The following is a 23506-nucleotide window of genomic DNA, read 5'->3' as shown; positions in this document are numbered from 1 at the left end:
AGATTCTCCTGAATCCCCACATATCCCCGAGGTCGACAGACATCGATAAACCTCGTCCTGCTAAATATGGAAACTTTTCTTTCGCCAGTTGAGGCAGCAGAACAAGATGAGACATAACTGAGCTGAATAGTGAGGGGCTAATGAGGGGAGGGGCTGCAGGTGAGACGGGCGTGAGGACCAGGTGAAGGGAATGAGACAATCAGGTGAGGAGGACAGGATCTGGAGGCAGGATGAATATAACTATGAAGGTGGGGAAATCGTGACACAAACAAATGATTAGTTGTTTACACATCCTGCAGCCAAACAGCAACATTATTATGCAAACAGAGTTGTGTTTATGAGTCCAAGATGTCAGTGTGACGTGTTTGTTTGTTACCGTTTGGACTCTAACTCCTTAGAATAATAACTTCTCTTTATCTCATAACTGAATAGTCCAGAATGTTCACATCAACTTTCACCCAGTTGTACGAACACATCTATAACTCTAGAATACACGTCATTTCAAGTATATTTTTAGATAATTAATTGACTTAATATATTCATTTTATTATATTTAATTTGATTTGAACATGTAGCTGACCCGGTAGCTGAGTTGCACCTGTGGTTCCCAGATTCAGATGGTCGTCCCGCAGCATCGCTCGGGGCTCAATCTTAACCCAGCCGTGTTGTATTTCCCATCGCCCCTCAAGAGACGCCAGGGCAGGTATTTCCCTCCTGGCTCCATGAAACCAAAAGATTTTGCGACCAGATAATTGAAAGTGTTCTCAAGGACAGATTGGTGATCCATCATAAATCACACACTCGCTTTCTTTCTCTTCACCCCACTTTTTAAGACCTTTCAAAGCTGTGCACTCAGAGGAGATGGGGTGGATATCAATAGCCTCCACCCAAACTCAACCATAGAACTCAATGCATTACTATCCTCAAGGTTGGCAGCCGAGACAGAATGCATATTAATTCAAAGCACTGGGTCCTCCTCTCACTGTAAATAGTGAGCCACAGTCCCCCAAACATCCATCAATGCGTCAAAAAAGGACGGACTCCATCAACATCATCTCATCAGGATGATGTGTGATGAGCTTGAACTCTGAAACACATGTTCATAGGTTTCCCCAATGCCGACTGGATTCTGTGTGGCACTAGTCAAATCAACTTGTTCAACATTTAACCCTCCTGTTATGTTCGTTTCTTACAGACAGCCGTGATGTTCCCGGGTCAATTTGACCCGGTTAATGTTGAATCACCTAAAAGTGGTCGGAAGCCAAAACATCCTAAATACTATAGTTTATACCTCATCACCAATGTCATTACTAACAATTAAATCAGTTTTTTGTGGAATTGAGTTATTCACCCCTTCATAGATCAGAGTTCAATCAGGAGAACTCACTCGTTTTAATGAAAAATGCATGTTCAAACAATTGTTTAGGTACATTGAAATAATCTAAATCTAAATTGCATTCGTCAATAATAACATGTATTTTCTCCTAAATTTTATTTGCATTTTGTAAGTTTTTTTTTTTAATGGGGTGATGTAGATAAATAGAGATGAGTCACCTGAGCTGTTCAGGGTCATAATCACCCGCTCACTAAAAATCAAGCCAAATGAGTCATACAGGATTTATATTGAAAGTCAACTTTAGTTGTGTTTATTTTTAGTGTCAAAAGAAGAAATGCTCATCAGATCTCCTTCCGAGATGGTCATCAAAGATTGGAAACGGCTTTCTTGTCTGTGTCAGAAGCAAATTACTATCCTGCTAATGCTAAGAGAATTGGCTGATATCAAATTTCCAACAATATCCCGAAAAATGTAGGCTGCCAGAAACTTGGCCCTAGGGTTGGTTCAATAATCAGATGACGTGAAATGAGCCGTTACCTGTTCACGTCGGTGTAGTCAAGTGTCTAGTAGGTGTTCAGTCTTTCTTCAATACCTACTTAGTTTACTTACTTTCTAATTTAATGGAAAACCTCACGGTACTTTCTTGTACACAAAATGCACCAGATTGATGCAGTTGATTAATGTTCATTTAACTCTAAATGCCTGTTGAACATATAGTCTGTCATTCCTTTTTGCTTATGCACAGCTCTTTCTGCTCGTTGGAGCATAACGTAGAATAATTCCCGTGAGCAGTGAGCATTACAAGACTAAGAGCCGACAGCCATGCCAACACATCTGAAGCTGAACTCCAGCACAGCAACGCTTTGGCAGAAATACTAATGTCTGCATGGCAACAAGCTCACCATGTCAATGTTACCACGGTGATGCTTAGCAGGTATAATGGTTACCACGGTCACATCTAGATTTAGCGTGTTAGATCAGGTGCCGACCTGCGGGAAGTGAGGCCAACATGCAAAGTGTTTTTAACGTGCAATACTTCCTACGGCCAGCAGGGTCGACTCGTCTAGTTGCAAAAATAAGTCTTATTGTTTAGAAGTCTATGAAACAAATTATCCTACTTCTTATTGGATGTATTACCTCGCTTAACATTATATAGAGTTTATATTACATGTATTTATTTGTAAAGCGCTTTACAAGCTACTCAAGGTTGTCTGTGTTTACGTCTTTCAACTTTAACCCTTTCACAGTGAGTGGTTTCGCTTCATTTTTTTTTTGTCACTTACATTTTTGTATTTGTTTAGTAATATAAACATAAAACAAGTATAAATATGTCAGACATAAATATAAACATACATTCACAGACACACATACACACATACACATATATACATATACACACATATATATACGCACACACATATATACACATACACACACATGCCCCCCCCCCCCAAAAAAACAACAACAACAAAGAGACAACAACAAAAAGCAACCCCGGCACCCCCTTAATTATCTTTTAGTTGTAAGTGTGTATACACAACCCTGCATCTATATTTGCATTTCCCTCAAAACCCAAATCTGACCCCTGAGTATTTGACCCCTCCTCTAATTTGTAATAAAAGCCATCAGACTTGTCCATGCTTGGTCAGTTTCGCTTCGTTTTTAAACCATAAAGCTTCAAATGTCTTATTCAGCCTTCGGTTGCATTATGCTCCGTTCTCTTGCATCACTTCTGGTTGCAAAAGAGTCGAACACGAGGTTATGATAGGGCGGCCCACAGATTATTAAGTGACATCACGGTGACTGTGTTCATTTCTATGGCACACATGCCAACTCTGAACTAGCAATTAACCTGAAGAACGGCTGAGGGCGCTGGAAATCGTATTAAGTTTACAGAGTTTTGGTTAATTATCTAGACTTTTGGACAAATTATCATGTTGAGCTGACGGTGGAGTTAAGGGATCAATTAAGTTAATACAATTCACCATGAGGAGAATATTAATGTGTGTAGCAAATCTTATTAAACTCCATCCAACATTTGTAGAGATATTTCATTCTCAACCAAAAATGTCAATCTGCCGCTGGCGCAAGAGGAAAGTTTGAAGAGATCGCCAAAGTCATTAAAATCCATCCTCTGGGCCCCAAGAAGGGTGACACAAAACTTCAATGCAATAATTGTTGAGGCGTTCCGGTGTGGACCGAACTCGTGAGCCGACTCGCTGAGCGACATTGGCGTGGTCAACGGTGTTCAACAATTCAAAAGGCCTCTGCAATGCTGCGTCTGTTTAAACTGCCTCGTGCTCAAAGTTGAACATATGACCCCAACCTGCGACTCCAAAAGTAATAATTACATTTCCTCAGACTGTACCGACCAGAGGCTCCAGCAACTCCCGGATAAAACCTCTCCGGGACTCTCGGATAAGTCCGTCCAGTCTATCACACAGAGGCCCACATCCCATTCCTCTTAATCCAACCACATGTCAAGGCAAATGTAAACAGTGTCAAGAGATTTTTTTAAAACTGGCTTCTGTGGCATTATCTACTGACCCTCCAGCAGATTTCATCTGCTAGGGACAGGAAAGCTGCAACCGCCACATGACTCTCAGAGTCAGCTGTGACCGCCCTCCTGGCCCCGGACAGCAGGAGATGTCCGCCAGTTTCGTCCGAATCCCTGCCAGGAAAGCCACAAGGGGCATTAACTGTGATGTCACGAGCAGGCCGTTGCCGAGGTGTTTATGGTCATCGCCCTCGTGTGAGAGAAGCGACAGCAGGTTCTTACACTTTGACAGCCTCGCTGCAACCGCTGGAGACACACTATACTTGGACTTGCACGAGAACCATTACTCAAAAAACATTTCCCGTCAGTCTCCTTTGAGGCCTGCCGAGAGCTGCGAAGAAGAAACAAAAATCACAGGCGCCGTGATCCTGGTATTAGAAAAAAGGTCTCCTTTTTAAATCCAAAATCGGTCCTGCTGTGACATTGTACCTGGATAGATAGGTGAAATATTATCCCCACAAAAGTCTAAGTGAATTCTGAAAGTTCAATTTTCACCCGATATCGCTCGAGAAAAGAGTCGGTGAAGATCAATTGAGTCTGGCAGCTGGAGGTAGAACCGGTAAACTCGGATGTGTAATGGAGGTGATGCAAGCAGCAACCAGTGTTTGGATTCTATTTCTATTTCCGCTTATAGGACTGAGAAATTAACCCTCCTGTTACCTTCAAATTTACTAACATATTTTACCCTTGGGGTCAATTTGACCCCAGCAATTAAAACCTCCAGAAAAGTATTAGAATTAATTTTGTTTCCCAAGTTTAAGTGTCACTTTGTGTTTGTTTGTTGACTACCTAAATAGCCTTTAAAATAAATTTAAAAAGGTGATATTTCTTATATGTTTTACACACTGAAAAACAGCCTGGGGTCAAATTGACCCCAAAGAACACCGATGAGTACATGTTGTGTTCAGGACATTGAAAACATATCATCATGTGAATTTTATGTTTTCCCAGTTGTCCCCAATAAATTAGGAAAAGTCATGAAATATGAAGCAAAAAAAATGGTCAATAATTTTTTAGAGACGTTAAACATCGAATGAGGTCAAATTGACCCCAAAGGTAATGGGAGGATTAAAGAAAAAAACAATCTTGGTCTCCTCCTTGCTTTGGCCGGTATACCGGAAGATAATAAAGTAAAGTCATCAATGGCACTGTCGAGACAAAGGACACTGACATATAAACCCGAGATGGATTTTATACTGCACTCTTAACCCAGCAAGTAAAAGCCGCTCCAAACAAAAAGGTGACGTTAAAAGTTATTACCCCAGTGACTCATTACGACTGTCGACTCATCCGGAGTGAAAATTAACTCTGCAACACTAAGTAAACTCATTTATGCTGGGATCAGATGGCTGAACACTAGAAGTGATTGTCCCGTCATGATGTCCGACACTCATCACTGCAGACACACAGTAGGACCTGGCTGGAGGCTGAGATTTACACTGCGCTGCACAGAGAGAGAGCGAGAAAGAAATTTGAGGGTGAGAAATACACAGGAAGGAATCAACCAGCTGAGAAAGGTTAATGGAGCGAAAGACTTCAGGAAAGAGGAGAAGATTTGAGCTGAACAGGGTAAAGAGGGATGAGTGGTTGATGTAAGGCCCTCGACCTTGTCGTCTAACCATTTGACTTATAATGGCCATTTAAATCTTTGCTTTCCCATTTCATTGACCTGCTTTAACCCTCCTGTTACCTTAGGGTCAATTTGACCCCATTCAATGTTTAACCCTCCTGTTACCTTTATATTTACTGACATCTTTTACCCTTGGGGTCAATTTGACCCCAGCTATTAAAACCTCCAGAAAATTATTAGAATTAATATTGTTTTCCAAGTTTAAGTGTGAGGTACTTTATGTTTGTTTGTTGACTACCTAAATATATAAAAAAGTTGATATTTCTTATATGTTTGACACAGTGAAAAACAGCCTGGGGTCAAATTGACCCGAAAGAACACCGACATTAAACATTGAATGGGGTCAAATTGACCCTAAGGTAACGGGAGGGTTAAACATTGAATGGGGTCAAATTGACCCTAAGGTAACAGGAGGGTTAAACAACTTTCACTACAAAGTTACTCAAGAATCCAGATGAGCACTGAAGATATTCTTAAATTCTCATTCTGAAGACAGCGCCGTAACACATTTGCACAACAGTGGTCATAAGACGTTATAACACACACCATCAACTTTGGATGTAAGTGGGAAATGACAAACTGTGAGTGATGAAACAGTTTGAATGAGTCTGCGCATCTTTATTGCTGTATGTGCTTGTGTTATTAACTGAAGAAGAAATCAGATTACAGAGAGTCACTGTGGCTGCATGTGTCAGAAAATCAAACTAATGTACATTTAAATGTGAAATAGAGATAGTGTGCACCTTTAAACCGCAGGTTTAGGAGTGTGTGAGGTTACTTAATAAATCCTCTTTTCACTTTTCATGGAGATTTAAGTCGCTGCCGAATCCCACAAAACCTTTTAGCTTAAATAACACATTATGCTTTATCATAAGCAAACCCAGCCTGTCCATAAAGAATATTTATGAGAGGACTCATATGCAATACGATGTGTGATGGAGGAGAAGAATTATTGGGCAAAGAAGCGTGCTTCACCTATTAAAACTAAAAGCCTGCATGTGTGTCTCCACAGTAGCATGCTTGTGGGTTCATACACACACTATCAACATGCATGTGTGTGTGGATAAAGGTCCGTGAGCAATTCAGTTTATTTGTAGAGCCCATTTTCACAAATTACAAATGTATCTCAGAGTGCTTTACAATCTGTACATAGACATCCCTGACCTTTGACCTCACATCGGATCAGGAACAACTCCCAAACAACCCTTCAGGGGGAAAAAAGGAAGAACCCTTGAGGAGAGAACAGAGGAGGATCCCTCTCCAGGATGGACAATAGATGTCATGTGACCAGAAGGAATCATTACACATGCATTAAAACACAGGAACAACACAATGAATATGACAGAGTGGATGAAGAGTTGGTAGTCGGCATATTCCACCATCCAGACCTCCACCATCTATCAGGTGGAGGTAGAGGAGGAGTGGGCAACATATGCACACCTACTATTCTTATGGTTTTCCATTCTAATTTCTCGCTGCAAATTATTACCATTCAAATCAAAGGGACACTTCAAAAGCAGAGATGCGTGTGTTAAGGGGATAAGGCTCACAAAATCAGTAACTTCTTTTATATCACTTCTTAAAACCCATTTTTATAGAACAGCTTTTTAGTGATCTCGTCCTTTTATGCAGAACTTTGGATCCCCAAATTTAGTTTGACTATTTTTAATTTGAATTTGTGTCACGCCTGACGTCACGGGTAGCGAGGTGCAGGAGCTTATGCGCAGAGGAATCGAGAGGACTCAGTGTGGATTAACAAAAAAACACTTTACTGAGACCAAAAGGGTTACAAAAACAACAACAAGGTCCAAAAGGGGCAGGCAGAGGATCGGCGGTCAGGGCAGGCAGGATCCACGATAGCAACATGCAACACAGGACAACGGGAAAAAGACAACAATCCAGCAACAGACAAGGGAAAGAGTGGCACAATATATAGGGGGGGGAAACACAGGTGTACGACATTAACATTAACGAGACAAGAGTGGCTGAGGGCAGGTGCAGGGAATGAAACAATCAAGGAGACAGAGGAGACAGAGAAGACACGATACACAGAACAGAGCCTTACAATTTATATATATATATATATATATATTCTTTTTTTAATTGTATTAATATTTAATAATATTATTAATTTTATTTTTAGAATAAATGTTATATATATATATATATTCTTTTTTTAATTTTATTTTTTAATAAATGTTATATTTGTTTCTTACTATTCCATTTGTTTTGCCTTGACTCTCCGTAGAGCACTTTGAAAACATTGTTTTTAAAGGTGCGATATAAATATAGTTATTATTATTATTATTATTATTATTACATTGTTGCAGGAACATCAAAGGAAAACCCTTTGGCTCAGATAAGTAGGACAGAACACCGTGGAACACGGGAGAGGTGAAGAGTGAAGAGAATTAAGGAGAAGCTTGGAGGATTTTGGAAACAGACAGGATTGAAAAAGATGAATTTTGAATGAAAAGAGCCAACACAATATAGAACGCCATGGCTCTTCACATCTGGAACAGCGTTTATAAAATCATTGATGAATTATTTCTATTAATCCCTCAAACTAGAATTACCGTCATGCGGTTGAATGCCTCCGCCAACCAGTCGAGTTGCAGTTTACATCCACGTCTATTGACGGGATTCTGGGATGTAAATTGCCAAATTTGCTTTAAAAAAATAGAAAATAGTCCGTAAACCCTGGTATGAGCGTATGAAACCTTCTAGTGGTCAAGAAAGGGAATGTTACATTCATTCAATAACGAGTCAGACAGTCGGTCGATGATTAATAAATAAATACAAATCAATTAAATTAAATAATAAATACAATTCATTATTCTATATGTGAATATAAAGTAAGATTTATTTCTGAAAAAATACATTCACCATGAAAAGATCCACCAATGGGTTTAAAAAAAAGATTTTAGACAAAATATTTTCAAAAGTATCTAGATAAATATCAGATTTTGACCTAGAAATATCAACGTATTTTTTATAAGCCATATCAAGCGAAGACAAATCACAGACTGTATAAAAGGTAGTTTTAAATAAATGTACAATCACAGCAGATGAAGAACAAAGAGATTCAGTTCCACCTTAGGTGGTCCCCGTACATGAACCGGCCAATAGGAGAAGAGAAGAAGAAGCAGCGTTGTGCTCGTTGGTTGAAGCTCATGCTGTTTACACGAGTCTCTACTCTATGCTGCCTGGGAGTCTCCAGGCCAAAAAGTTTCCTTTCTTTCCTGCGTGCAGCGATAGCATCAAAGATCACGAGTTGTTCTACCTCACTGAGACGCATCGGGAGACTTCAAGAGCCGTGCCAAAGAAGAGAGAGAGAACGAGAAAATAGATGGAAGAACAGCAGCAGCAGAAAACTAAGGGGCGAACAGCAGGGGGCCTTTTGCTGAAGGTAGCTGAACCATGTTGTCAGTTGGACGGATGCATAACACCATTATTAAAGTACCTCAATAACTATATCATTAATCATGATAGCAAGATGTTGTGTACAGTTCAGAAATAGTGCCTCGTGGCTCCTTCCTGAGGCTAAGAATATAGAGTATTTAGAAGCTATTTTTCTCTGGAGTTGGTGGAGAATATAGCCTGACCTGGATTTGTGAGGCTCATTCGTTGACATCAGTGGTTCTCAAACTTTTTCTGTCACGCCCCACTTTGGAGGAAGAAAAATGTTCATGCCCCACCAACAAAATGGTCTCTGCTGACTTTTTATTGAGATGACTTTTTGTGTCTCCTCCATCTGAGCTTTTTCAAATAATAAAGACAATTGAAATCACTTTTAAGTAAACATGTGCAATTACTGCAATTAACGTGTTTAGCACTGGATATCTTTTCAAGATAATGACAAGTGAAAAACTAAATAAACTCAAATATTTGGCAATAAAGAGTTTTAAACTGCATACCTTTTCAAAACAATAACGTGCAACATGTGCACACACAAAAATGAGTGCAGATATGAGTGTCAACTTTTATTATTATTATTATTAATGGCTGCAATGAGCCTGCTTTCCACTCCAAATCTTTTCTTTAAAAACAGGGCTGCAGGCTTGATACGGCCACTTTCAATTCATGCTCATTGTTGAGCTCTTATTTTGAAGGGCTATAGCAGAAAAGCCGATCACACAGAGATTGGCTTTTGGCAAAACGGCAAGAATATTGGTCGTTGAGCAAGTGTGACCCGTTAACGGTGTAACGTAAAGATGTACAAGAAGGTACATGTTTTAAAGACTTAGTTTCATGTCTGTTTACTTTGAACTTGTGTAATACATGTGAAGTTCTCAATAAAAGTCTTTCTGCGTTTCCTCCTGCGTCCCACCTGTAGTACCACTGCGCCCCACTAGAGGGGCGCGCCTCAGTTTGAGAACCACTGGTTTACACAGTTCTAATCCGTCAGGATTTGTACATTTTCAAAGGTTAAACTTGATTAAAGTCCTTTAGAAGAAATGAAAGGTAGCAGAAGCATAGCAAGGTTTTATAATAATTATTCTATAAGTGACAGATAAGGACGCCAAAACCTTGATCAGTGGTCCAATCCAGCTCCTGCATTTTGAAGAAGCTCAACATTAGAGAAGACATTTTCAGACCCTGATGCTGCGTTCAGAAAAAAAGAAAAAAAGAAACACCACCAGAAAAACAAAGTCACATTTTTATCCCTTGAAGTCTGTAAATAACGAGAAGCACCAACAGGCTCTTACTTTTAATTAGCAGGCTGGGTGAGTCAGTCAGAAGTTGGGAGTTCCTCTCATCAATATATGCTATTTCCATTTCATTCAGTTCTCTCTGTTTCTACTCACTTAGTTTCTTCCGGCCCTCTGACTGACAGTGTGTACACAATGGAAGTGAACGTTCTCCCACTTCTCACTTCTCTGCTGCCCAACCTTGTGACAGATGAGAAATTGAACAATTGATATTTCTGACAGGAACTCAATTAAATCCTGTGGCCACTGTCAAAAAATCTATAGGAGAGGAACGGGAGGGTGTGTTTGTGCGCATAACTCAATGAGATATGATCGTACACAACTAAGTTACTGCCGTTTTTTTGCTATTTGTATGACTGAAAGAACATTGAATATGTAGAACATATGAATCACGTAGTAAGTCGTCAAAATACGTCGCAATATACAATTTCCAAGTTTTGTAAGTTAGCATTTAGACACATGTGGGACTTCTGTGAGGATATCTTCATCATGATGTTCTTATCTATCTGACCACGCTATAGCTGATGTGGATTTCATGACATTCATTCTCATACGATTCATCTTTTTTCATGACGGCAGAGAGGGCGACACAATGAGAAAAAGAGTGAGAGAAACACGGACTGTGCAAAATGCAAAGTGGGAGCAGGACTGAGACGAGAGAGTGAGAGAGTAAGAGAGAGAGAGAGAGTAAACGAAAGAACGCGAGACAGAGACAAGCTGCCCCCGCGGCTCTAGGTGATAAGGATATAATGTAGATTGAAATGCTTCATGCTGGTTGAAATCAGCATAAAATGGTGAAGCAATTTTCTTTTAATCTCATGTCATGGTTTAACTGTCAAATTCTACACAGGCTTCACTTTGAGAGTGATCCGAATGCAAATCCGGTTTCTAATCTGAAGTCGTCGGCAACATCCGAACTACAGTACGAGTGTAGCAAGTTATTTAAATGCACATGGTTATGTTTGTTTCATAAATCAGTCGGCAATCCAAAAATGAAAACAAAGACCATCTCAACCTGTTACACTTCTGTCTCACGGGCCGTTGGACTGTTATGTACACACACACACACACACACACACACACACACACACACACACACACACACACACACACCTGCTATGTATAGGTACTGATGTGACATATCTTTGGAGAGCTAAGATTCTTGTGATTTAATAGACACAAACCATTTCAAGATACAATCCCAACAGCAGTTACAATCAACGCCTATCAGACTCAAAAACGGTCTTGTTTATTTTTATTCTTGAAATATTTAGTCCAAAACACATTATGACATCAATAAATACCCACGGGCTGCTGTTGCATAATGTTTTATGTATTTTCCATCGTAACTCCAGTTCTCATGTAAACATTGCCGATATCTCGGGATGCCTTGGATCGGCGTTTTAGGCTAATTTGACAGGAATTGTAACAGGTAAGCCAGTGCGATGAGGCGAAACTCAACACAATAATACATTTAAAAAACATTTACATAAAGAGAGAGTGGAATTGAATGCTAATTCATGCAAATTAGCACTAAAGACAAATTAAAGTTTAGGCTGATGGGATGGCATTTGTTTTTGCAGGTATTTAATCATAAATATTAAAGTATAATACAAAAATGTGGAGGTGGGGACATAAATGTCTGCACCAAAGTTCCTGGCAATCAATCCAATAGTTGAGTTGTTGTAAACTGAATATGGACGTTTTTCTTTTTCTTTACAATTAATACACTATATTTGTTTTACACAGTAGGTGCACTTCATCATTTAACAATTTGGGGTGCTGCCGCAGCTTTGAGAAGCCCCCCAGCAAAATAATGAATAATTCATTTTCATTATTCTTTCACACACAGACGACACTCTAGTGAAGAGCTTGTAAGTGAAATGATTTCACCCCCTTCCAGTTGTTTTTTCCAAAACATAGACTTTGCTTTAGTAGAAGATTTGCAACACTAGATCTAGAAAATGTTGTTTTATTTCACATTCCACATTGTGTAAACATGATTGGTTTGTTTGCAAGAGACAAATGTATTTGTTGGTTGAAAAAATTGATTGCTTGATTTAAAAAAAAGTATCATATTTTAATCTACATGAAATATGCTGAGAAGCTAATTCATAACTCATTATTCATTAATGTAGCATGGTTTTGATCACATGCCCCTTCTTTCCCAGTGCGTTCTTCTGTGCTGCCATCCATAAAAATATCACGAAAAACACAACTTAAATTAAGGAAAGAGCGATGGCACACAATGTTCATGCTGAATTATGAATAATGGACAAAAAGTAAATAATCCTAAAAGAAATTTCTGTTTCTTCGCATATGGGGACCGGAAATCTTTAAAGGATTGTGGTTACTCAAGGTTGATATATTTGCCGTTTGGTAAAGTGATTAATGTATACAATATTGATATGCAGAGAAATAACATGCACTCTTTAAAAGCATGCAAGAAATGGGAATAGGCAGATAAAGATGGAGACAGATGCAAAGGACAAAAAGAGACACTAAGGACATAGAAAACAGGAGAGATTTTATAATTGAGTACCAGTGTAGTACGCCACTGTGTAGTTAAACTATTTCTGGGACCGCAATCTCATAATCCCCTGACTGCCAACGAAGCCTTTTCAAACTCATTTCCTGAGAGCGTCACATCACCGATAAAAGCACCGAGCAGTAAAAAGCCTAATAACACACATCGTTCCTGTTTCTGGCCGCCTCTGTCTCTTTAGTGGACAGCCTAACTCGACGTTCCCTTCTGGGAAACGGTCCACCAATTAAATCAAAAGGTATTCAACATGGCACGGTTGGTTATGTGTGAGAGGAGCAAGCAGCCAATCAATATTCAGAGATAGCGCACGACTGCTTGGGGGTAGAATGATGTCTTATGTAACACCTGGACGAGCTGTCAATCATGTGTACATTGATTGACATGTATACAAATATTATTATTAACATATCCTAATAATAACGAGGCACCACCCTGGAATCAGGGACCAATTGAAAAACGTCAATGGTCAAAGTACTATTCCACATTCAGAGAGAACAGTAAATACGTAATAAGCCTCTGGCGTATATATGTGTGTGTGTGTGTGTGTGTGTGTGTGTGTGTGTGTGTGTGTGTGTGTGTGTGTGTGTGTGTGTGTGTGTGTGATTGTGTGTTAGTTTGAAAAGAGGAAAAAGAATAATAAATCACTCAATGCAAGGCAGAAAGTAGAGCACCTGTTAACTTATCACACAGAAGCCGGACTGGTGAACTCAGATGTATTCATTTATTTTATTAAATTTAGTTTTTTTCATATTTATTCTCTCATTGGTCACATCTGGGAATGTGGGATCATTCTATTTAGGGGGTATACTATCTATTTATCCCTGCATGTATTTATCTGTCAACCTCTACTGTTATTTTAAATTTGAGTTACTGCTGAAAAACAGTCAATTAAGCTCAAAAACTAACCATGCCACGGAGATCTCTATTTTATATTTCCAAGTGCCTTTATGTACTTTTGATGTGCCTTGTTATGATTTGTGTTTGTGTAATGTGGGGGGAAAAAACAATAAAAACATCTGTCCCAAAAAAATACTACAGTTAAACTTTTATATTTGCATAATGCTGCTTCATAAATGGTTAATGAACCAATTGATTGTCAAGATGAAGCGGTTTAAGAAGTGCACTCACATTGGAATGTAATGGGCACTTAAACTCACATGCATGCGCACACTCCCTCTGACACACATGCTCAGACTGCATACACACACAGGGGGAGGCTTCATCCACTCACACCTGCCGACGCTCAGAATCACACACCTCACACACCACTGAGCCACAACCCATCACACGGACTCACTGACTTTCAATCTTTTTTCTTTGATTTCTTACTTTCATTCTGCTTTATTACTACATTAATAATGCTCTTCAGGTCAGTTTAACAACCAGGAATAGTTCAGTGTTTGATATATAAATATAAATATATATATATATATAAATATATATATTTATATATATATATCAACCTCTGAAGATGTGAATTGCACATTACCAATTATACCTCTTCCTTGGAGTCTTCTCGCCTCTCAAGTTTCCATACAAATATATAGGCTAATCCAGTAAATGTAAATGTATATATGAGATTATTATCATGGATGCTGACAGTTGGGATTGATGCAGAGCAGTCATAGATCTGTTTACCATCAATACCACTTTCAATCACTTTATACAACATTCCTTCATGCCAAGTCAAAGGCTTTCTGTAGGACGACACAGCAAAGAATGTCTTGATAAAGCTATCTCCCTCGCTCTCTTTTACACACACACACACACACAATGCTGGGTCAGACTGCATTTGTTTACAGTTTTTCTCGATTGATTCCACACAAAAACTGGAACTTATAACCCAATGACCACAACCTGTAACTCATGTGCCAACTCCCTAAACCAATTCTGCTAAACTATAAGCACAATTATCTGCTTTAGACACAGATTTCAATTGTTAGCCACACTTTCTTCAAAACACTAAACACCATCCTCTCTACTTTGCACACGTCATCAATGCCAAAGCCTCCTTGTGTTTAGACAGAACACACTGCTATTCAATTGGCAAAACTTCCATTTCCACAGCTGTTGTGCAATTTGGAATCAAACAATATCAGGGCCACAGGTGACCTCCTGATTTGAAGAAGAATGGATGAAAACATGGAAGGTATAGGAGACTAGAGAGGCAGAGGAGTCTTTTTTTCCCCTTTTTTATTTACACTTTTGTTGTTGTTGTTGTTGACTGTAGTGGTCTATTTTCTATTGTTTGTTCTGTGAAAAAATTAGAAAAAAGAAAGAAACATTTTTGTTGTATATTTGTGTTTTATATTTTGAGTTAAAACATTATACATTCACAATATTTTACAACAGGAGAAAGCGTACAGTACCACTGGACATGAAAAGGCATAATGCTCCTGATAAGGCCTTCATACTGGTGTTTTCCCATTTCATCGTAGTGTTTTCCATTGAGCACATCAGTGTTCAATCGATGCTCAGAATGTCTACTCAAATAATGGGCTGTGTTTGTCATTTGAAAACAAAGTTGTATTTTGCAGGAGATATAAAGGGTTTTGCATTTTGTGTGAGTGGTTTTGGGATTTGTGTTTAGAGTTTTGAGAAAACGAGGCATGCTTTCAAAAAATGTGTTTAAGCAATCGAGAAAAACTGTAATCATTTATGAGTCTCCACCACTGCTAATGCACACCGATACCCACTCAATAATTGAAGCCTCTTATTGATTGTGGAATTGCAATGTTTGTGTCGGGCGACATCATTCAGCGCTGCTGATAACAACACGGCAGATTCCCTCCCATAAAACTAGCTTTAATTCGGCGGGTGAATGAAGATCGAGAGGAGGAAATTAAAAGGTGCCGGGAGGGATTTGAAAGAGCGTGAAAGTCAGCGGGATTGAGAAGGAGTCTTACGGAACAGGAGGGGGACAGCAGACATTAGAATAGCCCATGGTTTCAACACACATTCAACATCCAGTGATATTTGATCATTAAAAGGCTTCAAGTTGATTACAAACACTCAATTATGTTGATCCCACAAGGAGGTTGGGCTGCGCTGTACTTCTCGGATGCATCGGTTCCAAGATCAATGTTCACTGCAGTATTAGCATACTCTTTATTTGATCATGAAATGCAATACAACGGTTCTATCACAATTTAAATAGTCATTTTTAAATCATACAAAGAAGAAGATGTTTTTCTAGTCAAGTTACCAGTAGTAGACTTTCAACATTTATTTCTAGATTCTGTTTAAGTATGAAATCTCTTCTCGTTGGTGAGAAATAATAATATTGGCTAACACAAACCAGCATGTGTTTTTATAATATTCATCTTATCTTTGATACACAAGCTCATGCTCAATATATGTTTCACAAAAAGAGTTTAATGAGAGAGCTACAGGATACAAACACATAGGGTATACACACAATTTACATTAGAACAAACATATATGGTGTATATAACAGACATACACATATTTACTGTATACACTACCGTTCAAAAGTTTGGGGTCATCCAGACAATTTCGTGTCTTCCATGAAAACTCACTTTTATTTATCAAATTAATTGAAAATTGAATAGAAAATATAGTCAAGACATTGACAAGGTTAGAAATAATGATTAATATTTGAAGTATTAATTTTGTTCTTCAAACTTCAAGCTCAAAGTAAGGCCAGTTGTATAGCTTATATCACCAGCATAACTGTTTTCAGCTGTGCTAACATAATTGCACAAGGGTTTTCTAATCAGACATTAGTCTTCTAAGGCGATTAGCAAACACAATGTACCATTAGAACACTGGAGTGATAGTTGATGGAAATGGGCCTCTATACACCTCTGGAGATATTTCATTAGAAACCAGACGTTTCACCTAGAATAGTCATTTACCACATTAACAATGTATAGTGTGTATTTTTGATGAATATTATCTTTATTGAAAAAACAGGGCTTTTCTTTGAAAAATAAAGACATTTCTAAGTGACCCCAAACTTTTGAACAGTAGTGTATATATATATATTTTTTTGTTTTTATTTTTTGTTTTGTGTTTTGTGTTTTATATTTATTTTCATTGATGCTCTTATGTGCACCGCTGCTGTGATTTTTGAAATTTCCCGACTGTGGGATAAATAAAGGAATATCATATCATATCATATCCACACATACATATATCATATCCGTTTCTATCTTTTAATTTAATATAATGAGTGTACAGTTCCAGGATTACGTTCAAGTGTAGATAGATAGATAGATAGATATATACTTTATTAATCCCCAAGGGGAAATTTGTCGAGCCAGTAGCAGCAACACACAAGAATAAAAATAAAATAAATAAACACAAAAATAAGAATATAAGAAGGGTGATCTGGAAGAGGTGAACTGTGAACTGTAGAGCCTCATAGCCGTCGGCAGGAATGTTCTCCTGTATCTGTCCTTGTGGCAGGAGGCGTGAGGAGACGTTTGGAGAAAGTACTCCTCTGTGTCCTGTAGGAGGTGGTGGAGAGGGTCCGGGTTGTCCAATATGGACACCAGTTTCTTCAACGTCCTCTCCACCACCTGTTCCAGGTGCTCCAGCTGGCAGCGATGATGGAGCCAGCCTTCCTAACCAGTTTGTTAAGACGGCTGGTGTCACCGGCTCGATGCTGCTCCCCAGCAGACAATGGCAAAGTGCAGCACACTGGCCACAACCGACTGGTAGAATAACTCCAGCATCTTGCTGCACACGCGTTGAAGGATCAAGCTTTCTCAAAAAAAGTCGACTCATCCCTTCTTGTACACAGCGTTGATGTTGGCCTTCCAGTTCAGTCGGCTGTCGATGGAGACGCCCAGGTACTTGTACTCCTCCACCATGTCCACGTCCACTCCCAGGACACTCAGAGGTGTAGGAGCTGTCGCCTTCCTCCTGAAGTCCACCACCATCTCTCTGGTCTTGGCCACGTTCAGCCGCAGGTGGTTCTCATCGGCCCACTTTACAAAGTGTACATGTTCCCTGAGAGAAACTCTGACTATAAACAGGAGATCAACTCGTTATATTTGATTCTGTGAATTTCTCCCTGCTCACGAGGCCTTCCTGCCTCCCATTTCTGAACCGTATAATACATTTGACATCTTACACCACATCTGGAGTTGGAAGTCAACATAACCTCCACCATGTGAACTGTCTCCACTCGATCTTTGTATTACAGATTAAATTTATGTTAAATAGGTCATATTAAAATATTGCACGGATACAAAACACCAAAACATTTCATTATGTATTATTTATTTTGCATTCGTTAAGGCTGAAAAGATCAAATGAGGCCTTACGATGTACTTGTCTCCGTCTGGCATATGTCCCATATTATTTGGCCTTTTCTAAATGATAGAAAAGTGCTAAAAAAAAGAGCTGCATATTAGTGTTTACAAGTCTAGACTGTAAACTATAATGACATGTCTCAGTGTATCTGATGTAAACTCTAAGAAGCATCCACAGAAGGTCAAAGACTGAAGGAAGAAAGCTGAAATCTAATGACACTCCACCAAGTGCAATTTGAGAGAACATAATCTGAACCTAATGATAGCATGTCAGGGCATCATTTGAAACACTTTTATTGTATATCTCTTTTGACAACCATTTGTTTTTATATACATTTCTCTCAAGAAATGCTGTGTTAATGCAAGATACATCATACGCAAGAAGTCATTGCTGTGTAGGCGGAAAACTAAAAGCATCAGGCATTCATTATTCATCAGACATGCAAAACCAAATACGTCAGCATTTTAAAGTGATTAACATATAAGGTTGTTTAAACATATGCTAAACTATTTGTGTGGCTTATTCGAGTCTATGTTGGTACAAACGATGTCTACCTTTATCAGACAGGATCACCTTATCAAATAAATGAACATGTCAATGGAAGTCCAGTGTATGGAACTATTCATAGAACTGATGAGATCGTTCTCCTCCGACTCTTTGTGCTCACTATAACTATATATGACTGGATATTGTGAACATCTAATCTCACACTTTGTTGTCTTGCCTTGTTCCCTCAGTGGAGGCGTGCACACATGCTTCACCCATATTTCAGAACGAAGCCACCAATAAAGGACCCAGCCTTCAGTTTCCGCTGCACGGTTCCTGCCTGGCCAGTTTACGCTCATGTCGTTCTGTCATGACTAGTCACGGCTGTCGCAGCGAGAGAGGACCCAAATGCCGACATAACTGCAAAATACAATATTTAATCCAACAAACCAGAACGGACGCCAAAAACGCGGACCAAACAGTACGAAGCCACACTGGGAATGAGACAAACGGGGTTTAAATACACAGGCGAGGTGAGAGGATTGGACAACGGGGAACGAGACACAGGTGAACACAATGAGGGCGGGGCCAGCAATCACACAGAAGGAAACGATCAGGAACAGGGCAGCCAATCACAGAGACAGACGACACAAGGACTTCAAAACAAGACACAAAACGAGACACAAACTCCAGATCCTAACAGGCATCAGAGGAGCGGAGCCGACGGGATGGAGTTTGATGCCTTCGCTACCACGTTGTTGTTGTTGTTGTTGTCTGGGACACATTTTCAGCACTGTGTGTGTCGCTCACATGCACGAAAAACACAGAAAAACTCAAATTACAACAAACAGAGGAAGAGCTAAATCATTCTTTGCAACCCAATTCACCTTATCTATAAACCATGAGAAGACATGTCAACAATATTTAAATGACACTGTTCTGTCGGTGGCAGTAGAAATGAGCCGACTTTACCAATAGAGCAATAAAAAGAGCAAACCTGGTCTAATCACATGGCTCACAGGGTTGTTAAATAAATGATGCGCTGCTGTGTGTATCCAGTCTGAATCTTAAAGATTTTTGGCATTTTTCCATCACAGTGGATCTTCTTCAAGGAGGCCGAGCTGCTGAATATTTAGAGAGGGTCCGAGTCCCAAAGAATTCATCACATGCAGCATTTATGTACAGCCTCATGTTTGATGTGTCTGCACGCTGCATGTGGTGGGCGGAGAAGGGAGGAAGTCAAAAGGAGAGAAAGAGAGAAAGAGATGGACAGACATGTTCGTCCGCTGTGAGTTCACCAATGAAAACATGGGCTTCACCCCAGATGTGGTTTCTCTGAAGTAGACAGTCATCTCTTCCACTGATAATGCTCATCAAGCAAAGCTAAATAAAACATATCCCCTCAGTAACTGTGCATCATGTATCATCACCTATATGTACCTCCGGTATATGGACTGACGGCGTTTCGAGAGCTTGAGGCCAGAGGTTAGGATATTTTTGCAAGACTTAAAATGGACCTATTAGCCAACTGTTGTTAGATGATTATATTGTTATTACATTACCACACAAATGATGAAGTACTCTGCACTAATACATATTTAAATATGATCTTTTGCTTGAGATGCTGTAGGCCGGAGTCGACAGTCCTTCTCCAATCTCCTGACGTATTCTCATTTTAGCGAGTGTTGAAATGGCGTGAGAAATAGAGAGAATGACTAGTGGTGTAACGGGCAGTATGGATCACTAATGATCATAATTAGTACGAGACAAGGGATTTCTAAAAAGTGATATTTGCTTCAGATCCGGGAGACGATCCAAACCGTGAGTTTTATGATTTGTTGCACCGCTATAGCAAATCCCCCACTTCCCCACTTCTTACACCCTTCCTCCGGCAACCTTTGCTCAGACCACACCCATCTTTGAACTTTCCGACCCCAATAAAATTAAATAAAAATAATGAATTGGAAAAAAAGCTCTCGGGTTCGGTTAATTTCAAAGCTCCAACAGACGCTGCTGATCTCAGGCGGTCTGATTTCCTCTCAGAATTCTCGAGTAACCCTGATTGGACGATATTAAAATTAAAATTAAAACATTGGCCAACCCCAGCAGCTTCAGAATTATTCAGACTACTGACTCTGGACACCTTGACTGTATAAGTTTCTTTGCGGCTGCCTGGTGTCCGTCCCCCTTCTCGGGCCTGAAGTTGACTCTGTGGCTTCGTGCAAACTAAGATAATAATAAAGCACTGACCGCCCCGATTCTCTATACAGTGGAGAACCAGAGCGATGAAGAACCAAAAAGAACCTTCATCACTCATCCATCCACATAGAACAATGTAACATTTGACACGACACACATCCAACACTGCACCCCTCAGCTCTGTGGAGGTGACATCACTCACATCCAACCATAAACAGACATCTTCATCACGAGCACAATGGCTGCTAAGACCTCCTCTTCGGCCACCACCACCTGAGTATGAGCAGCATCAGTCAGAACCACACAGGTGACACACGTGTGAATGTGACGGTGAAGAAGGGAATAAATGTCCTGATATTTTAAAGAAAGGCACGGGTGGTCAGACAGACTGTAGGTTTGAAAGATTCGGAAACTGTGTGTGTGCGCCTGCATGTGTGTGTGTGTGTGTGTGTGTGTGTGTGTGTGTGTGTGTGTGTGTGTGTGTGCATGTGTCGAGTGGCAACAAACTCAAAACTGAACATATGAAACCAGTCGGTTTGCCTTGAAGTCAAAAGAAGATGAGTTTATAGATTTTCTCCGACTGCGCCATCCATCTCCAAAATTTAAGGAACAGGTGTGCAAGCATGCAACACACACACACACACACACACACACACACACACTAGAACAAATGTAGAAAGTACTGTGTCTGTCCTGTGGTTCACAAGAAAAGTTATGAATTCATGAAAAGAAGAAAACAGATGGTAGAAATTAATTATTTCGGGTATTTGTTCAATGATTCAACTGGACAGTAGAAACTCACTGACATCTGCTTCGATTAGAGTTTTTTGACCAAACAGCCCAAAAAAACAAAACAAAAAAGGAAGGTCCAAGCAGCTGGTCAGTTCAACAACATCATTGAAAATCAAATATAGTGTAGAGTTGTGGACATTTCTGGATTCTTAGATGCATGATTGTGATTTTTTGACTTCATCTTTCATTCTTTGCCGTGTCGTGCTTCTTTCTTTCTTTCTAACGTTCCCTTTTTCTCTTCCCATCTCCGTTTCCCAGAGGGCGGAGCTTACGTACACGCCTCGGGAGCTGAGATGGACCGCTAGGTGGTTACTCCCGCGACCGGCGCTAGCTGCTTTATTTCAACAATGCTAAACTGAAGAAATAAAACGTGTGCAGGCAGGGCGGCTGACATGTAACTGTGTGGTTGCTCTGTCAGGAGATGCAGCGACCCAAGGTGGAGGAGAAGAGCTTCGGGTTAGGAAAGGTTACTCACTGAAATAAAGTCTACTGCTATGCAAAATAATGCAGTGTATAATGTCATATCGGTATTCAGTTCCCTGTCTTCGAGCTGCTATGTTCTAACCTTATTTCTTTTTAATTACGGCACACTATTAATGCACTACAGTGCGATGTATGTGTAGTTTTTGTACTGTTGATGTAACTACAGATACTGGTAATGACGAGATGATAAACATGTGTAATTTAGGCAAAGCGTTGTAACTCACTGGTTGATGTTTGAGTTTGAGTTTAGTTTATTTCGATCAGCAAAATATACAACAATCAGAATAGTGCCCATACCTATGATTTCTCCCAAAAAAATTATTTCAAAGAACCATATATATATACACATACACATATACAGGACTGTCTCAGAAAATTAGAATATTGTGATGAAGTTCTTTATTTTCTGTAATGCAATTAAAAAAACAAAAATGTCATGCATTCTGGATTCATTACAAATCAACTGAAATATTGCAAGCCTTTTATTCTGATTCATTGCTGATTATGGCTTACAGCTTAAGAAAACTCAAATATCCTATCTCTAAATATTAGAATATCATGAAAAAGTATACTAGTAGGGTATTAAACAAATCACTTGAATTGTCTAATTAACTCGAAACACCTGCAAGGGTTTCCTGAGCCTTGACAAACACTCAGCTGTTATAAATCTTTTTTTTTACTTGGTCTGAGGAAATATTAAAATTTTATGAGATAGGATTTTAGAGTTTTCTTAAGCTGTAAGCCATAATCAGCAATATTAAAAGAATAAAAGGCTTGCAATATTTCAGTTGATTTGTATGAATCCAGAATGCATGACATTTTTGTTTTTTTAATTGCATTACAGAAAATAAAGAACTTTATCACAATATTCTAATTTTCTGAGACAGTCCTGTATACACAGACATACATATATACATAAAAAAACAAAAAAACAAACAAACCAGAAATTCAAGACTTTGTCCCCGATGTGACTATTCTGCATTTGTTTGTTTTTTCCCATTTCCCCCCCCCCCCCCATTTTTTTATTTTAAATTTTATAATTTTTTTCTTTATTTGATATAAATTTTCTGATTTATTTGATATAGATTTAGGATAGGAATATATAAGCACTTTTTGCTTCTACCTATACCTTTTCAGTCTTTCTGTGTTATATATTATATCGAATAATATTGTATTGTATTTGATTTGATTGACTGAATAAAATACACAACAACAACAACAGCTAGATAATTAGACATTTTCATACACTTGGGTTCACAAACTGCATGAATCAATCCAGCCCAGACAGAGCGGTGCTCCAGCGCCGTCTGGGTTAATCTGAGGAGATTTATCGGATTGGAGACATTTTTGACTGTCATTCATGGCGTGAGCTTTTGATCCAGATGTGTTGTGTATCCTGACGGCACGGCCCCAGCTGCAGGATCACTGTCACTGTTCTGGCTGCTTAGACAGCAGATAGTCTGCATCTGGGCTCTCGTACCTC

The sequence above is a fragment of the Pseudoliparis swirei genome, chromosome 13, assembly GCF_029220125.1.
Source record: "Pseudoliparis swirei isolate HS2019 ecotype Mariana Trench chromosome 13, NWPU_hadal_v1, whole genome shotgun sequence".
NCBI classification, from domain to species: domain Eukaryota; kingdom Metazoa; phylum Chordata; class Actinopteri; order Perciformes; family Liparidae; genus Pseudoliparis; species Pseudoliparis swirei.
This window is presented reverse-complemented; position numbering follows the sequence as displayed.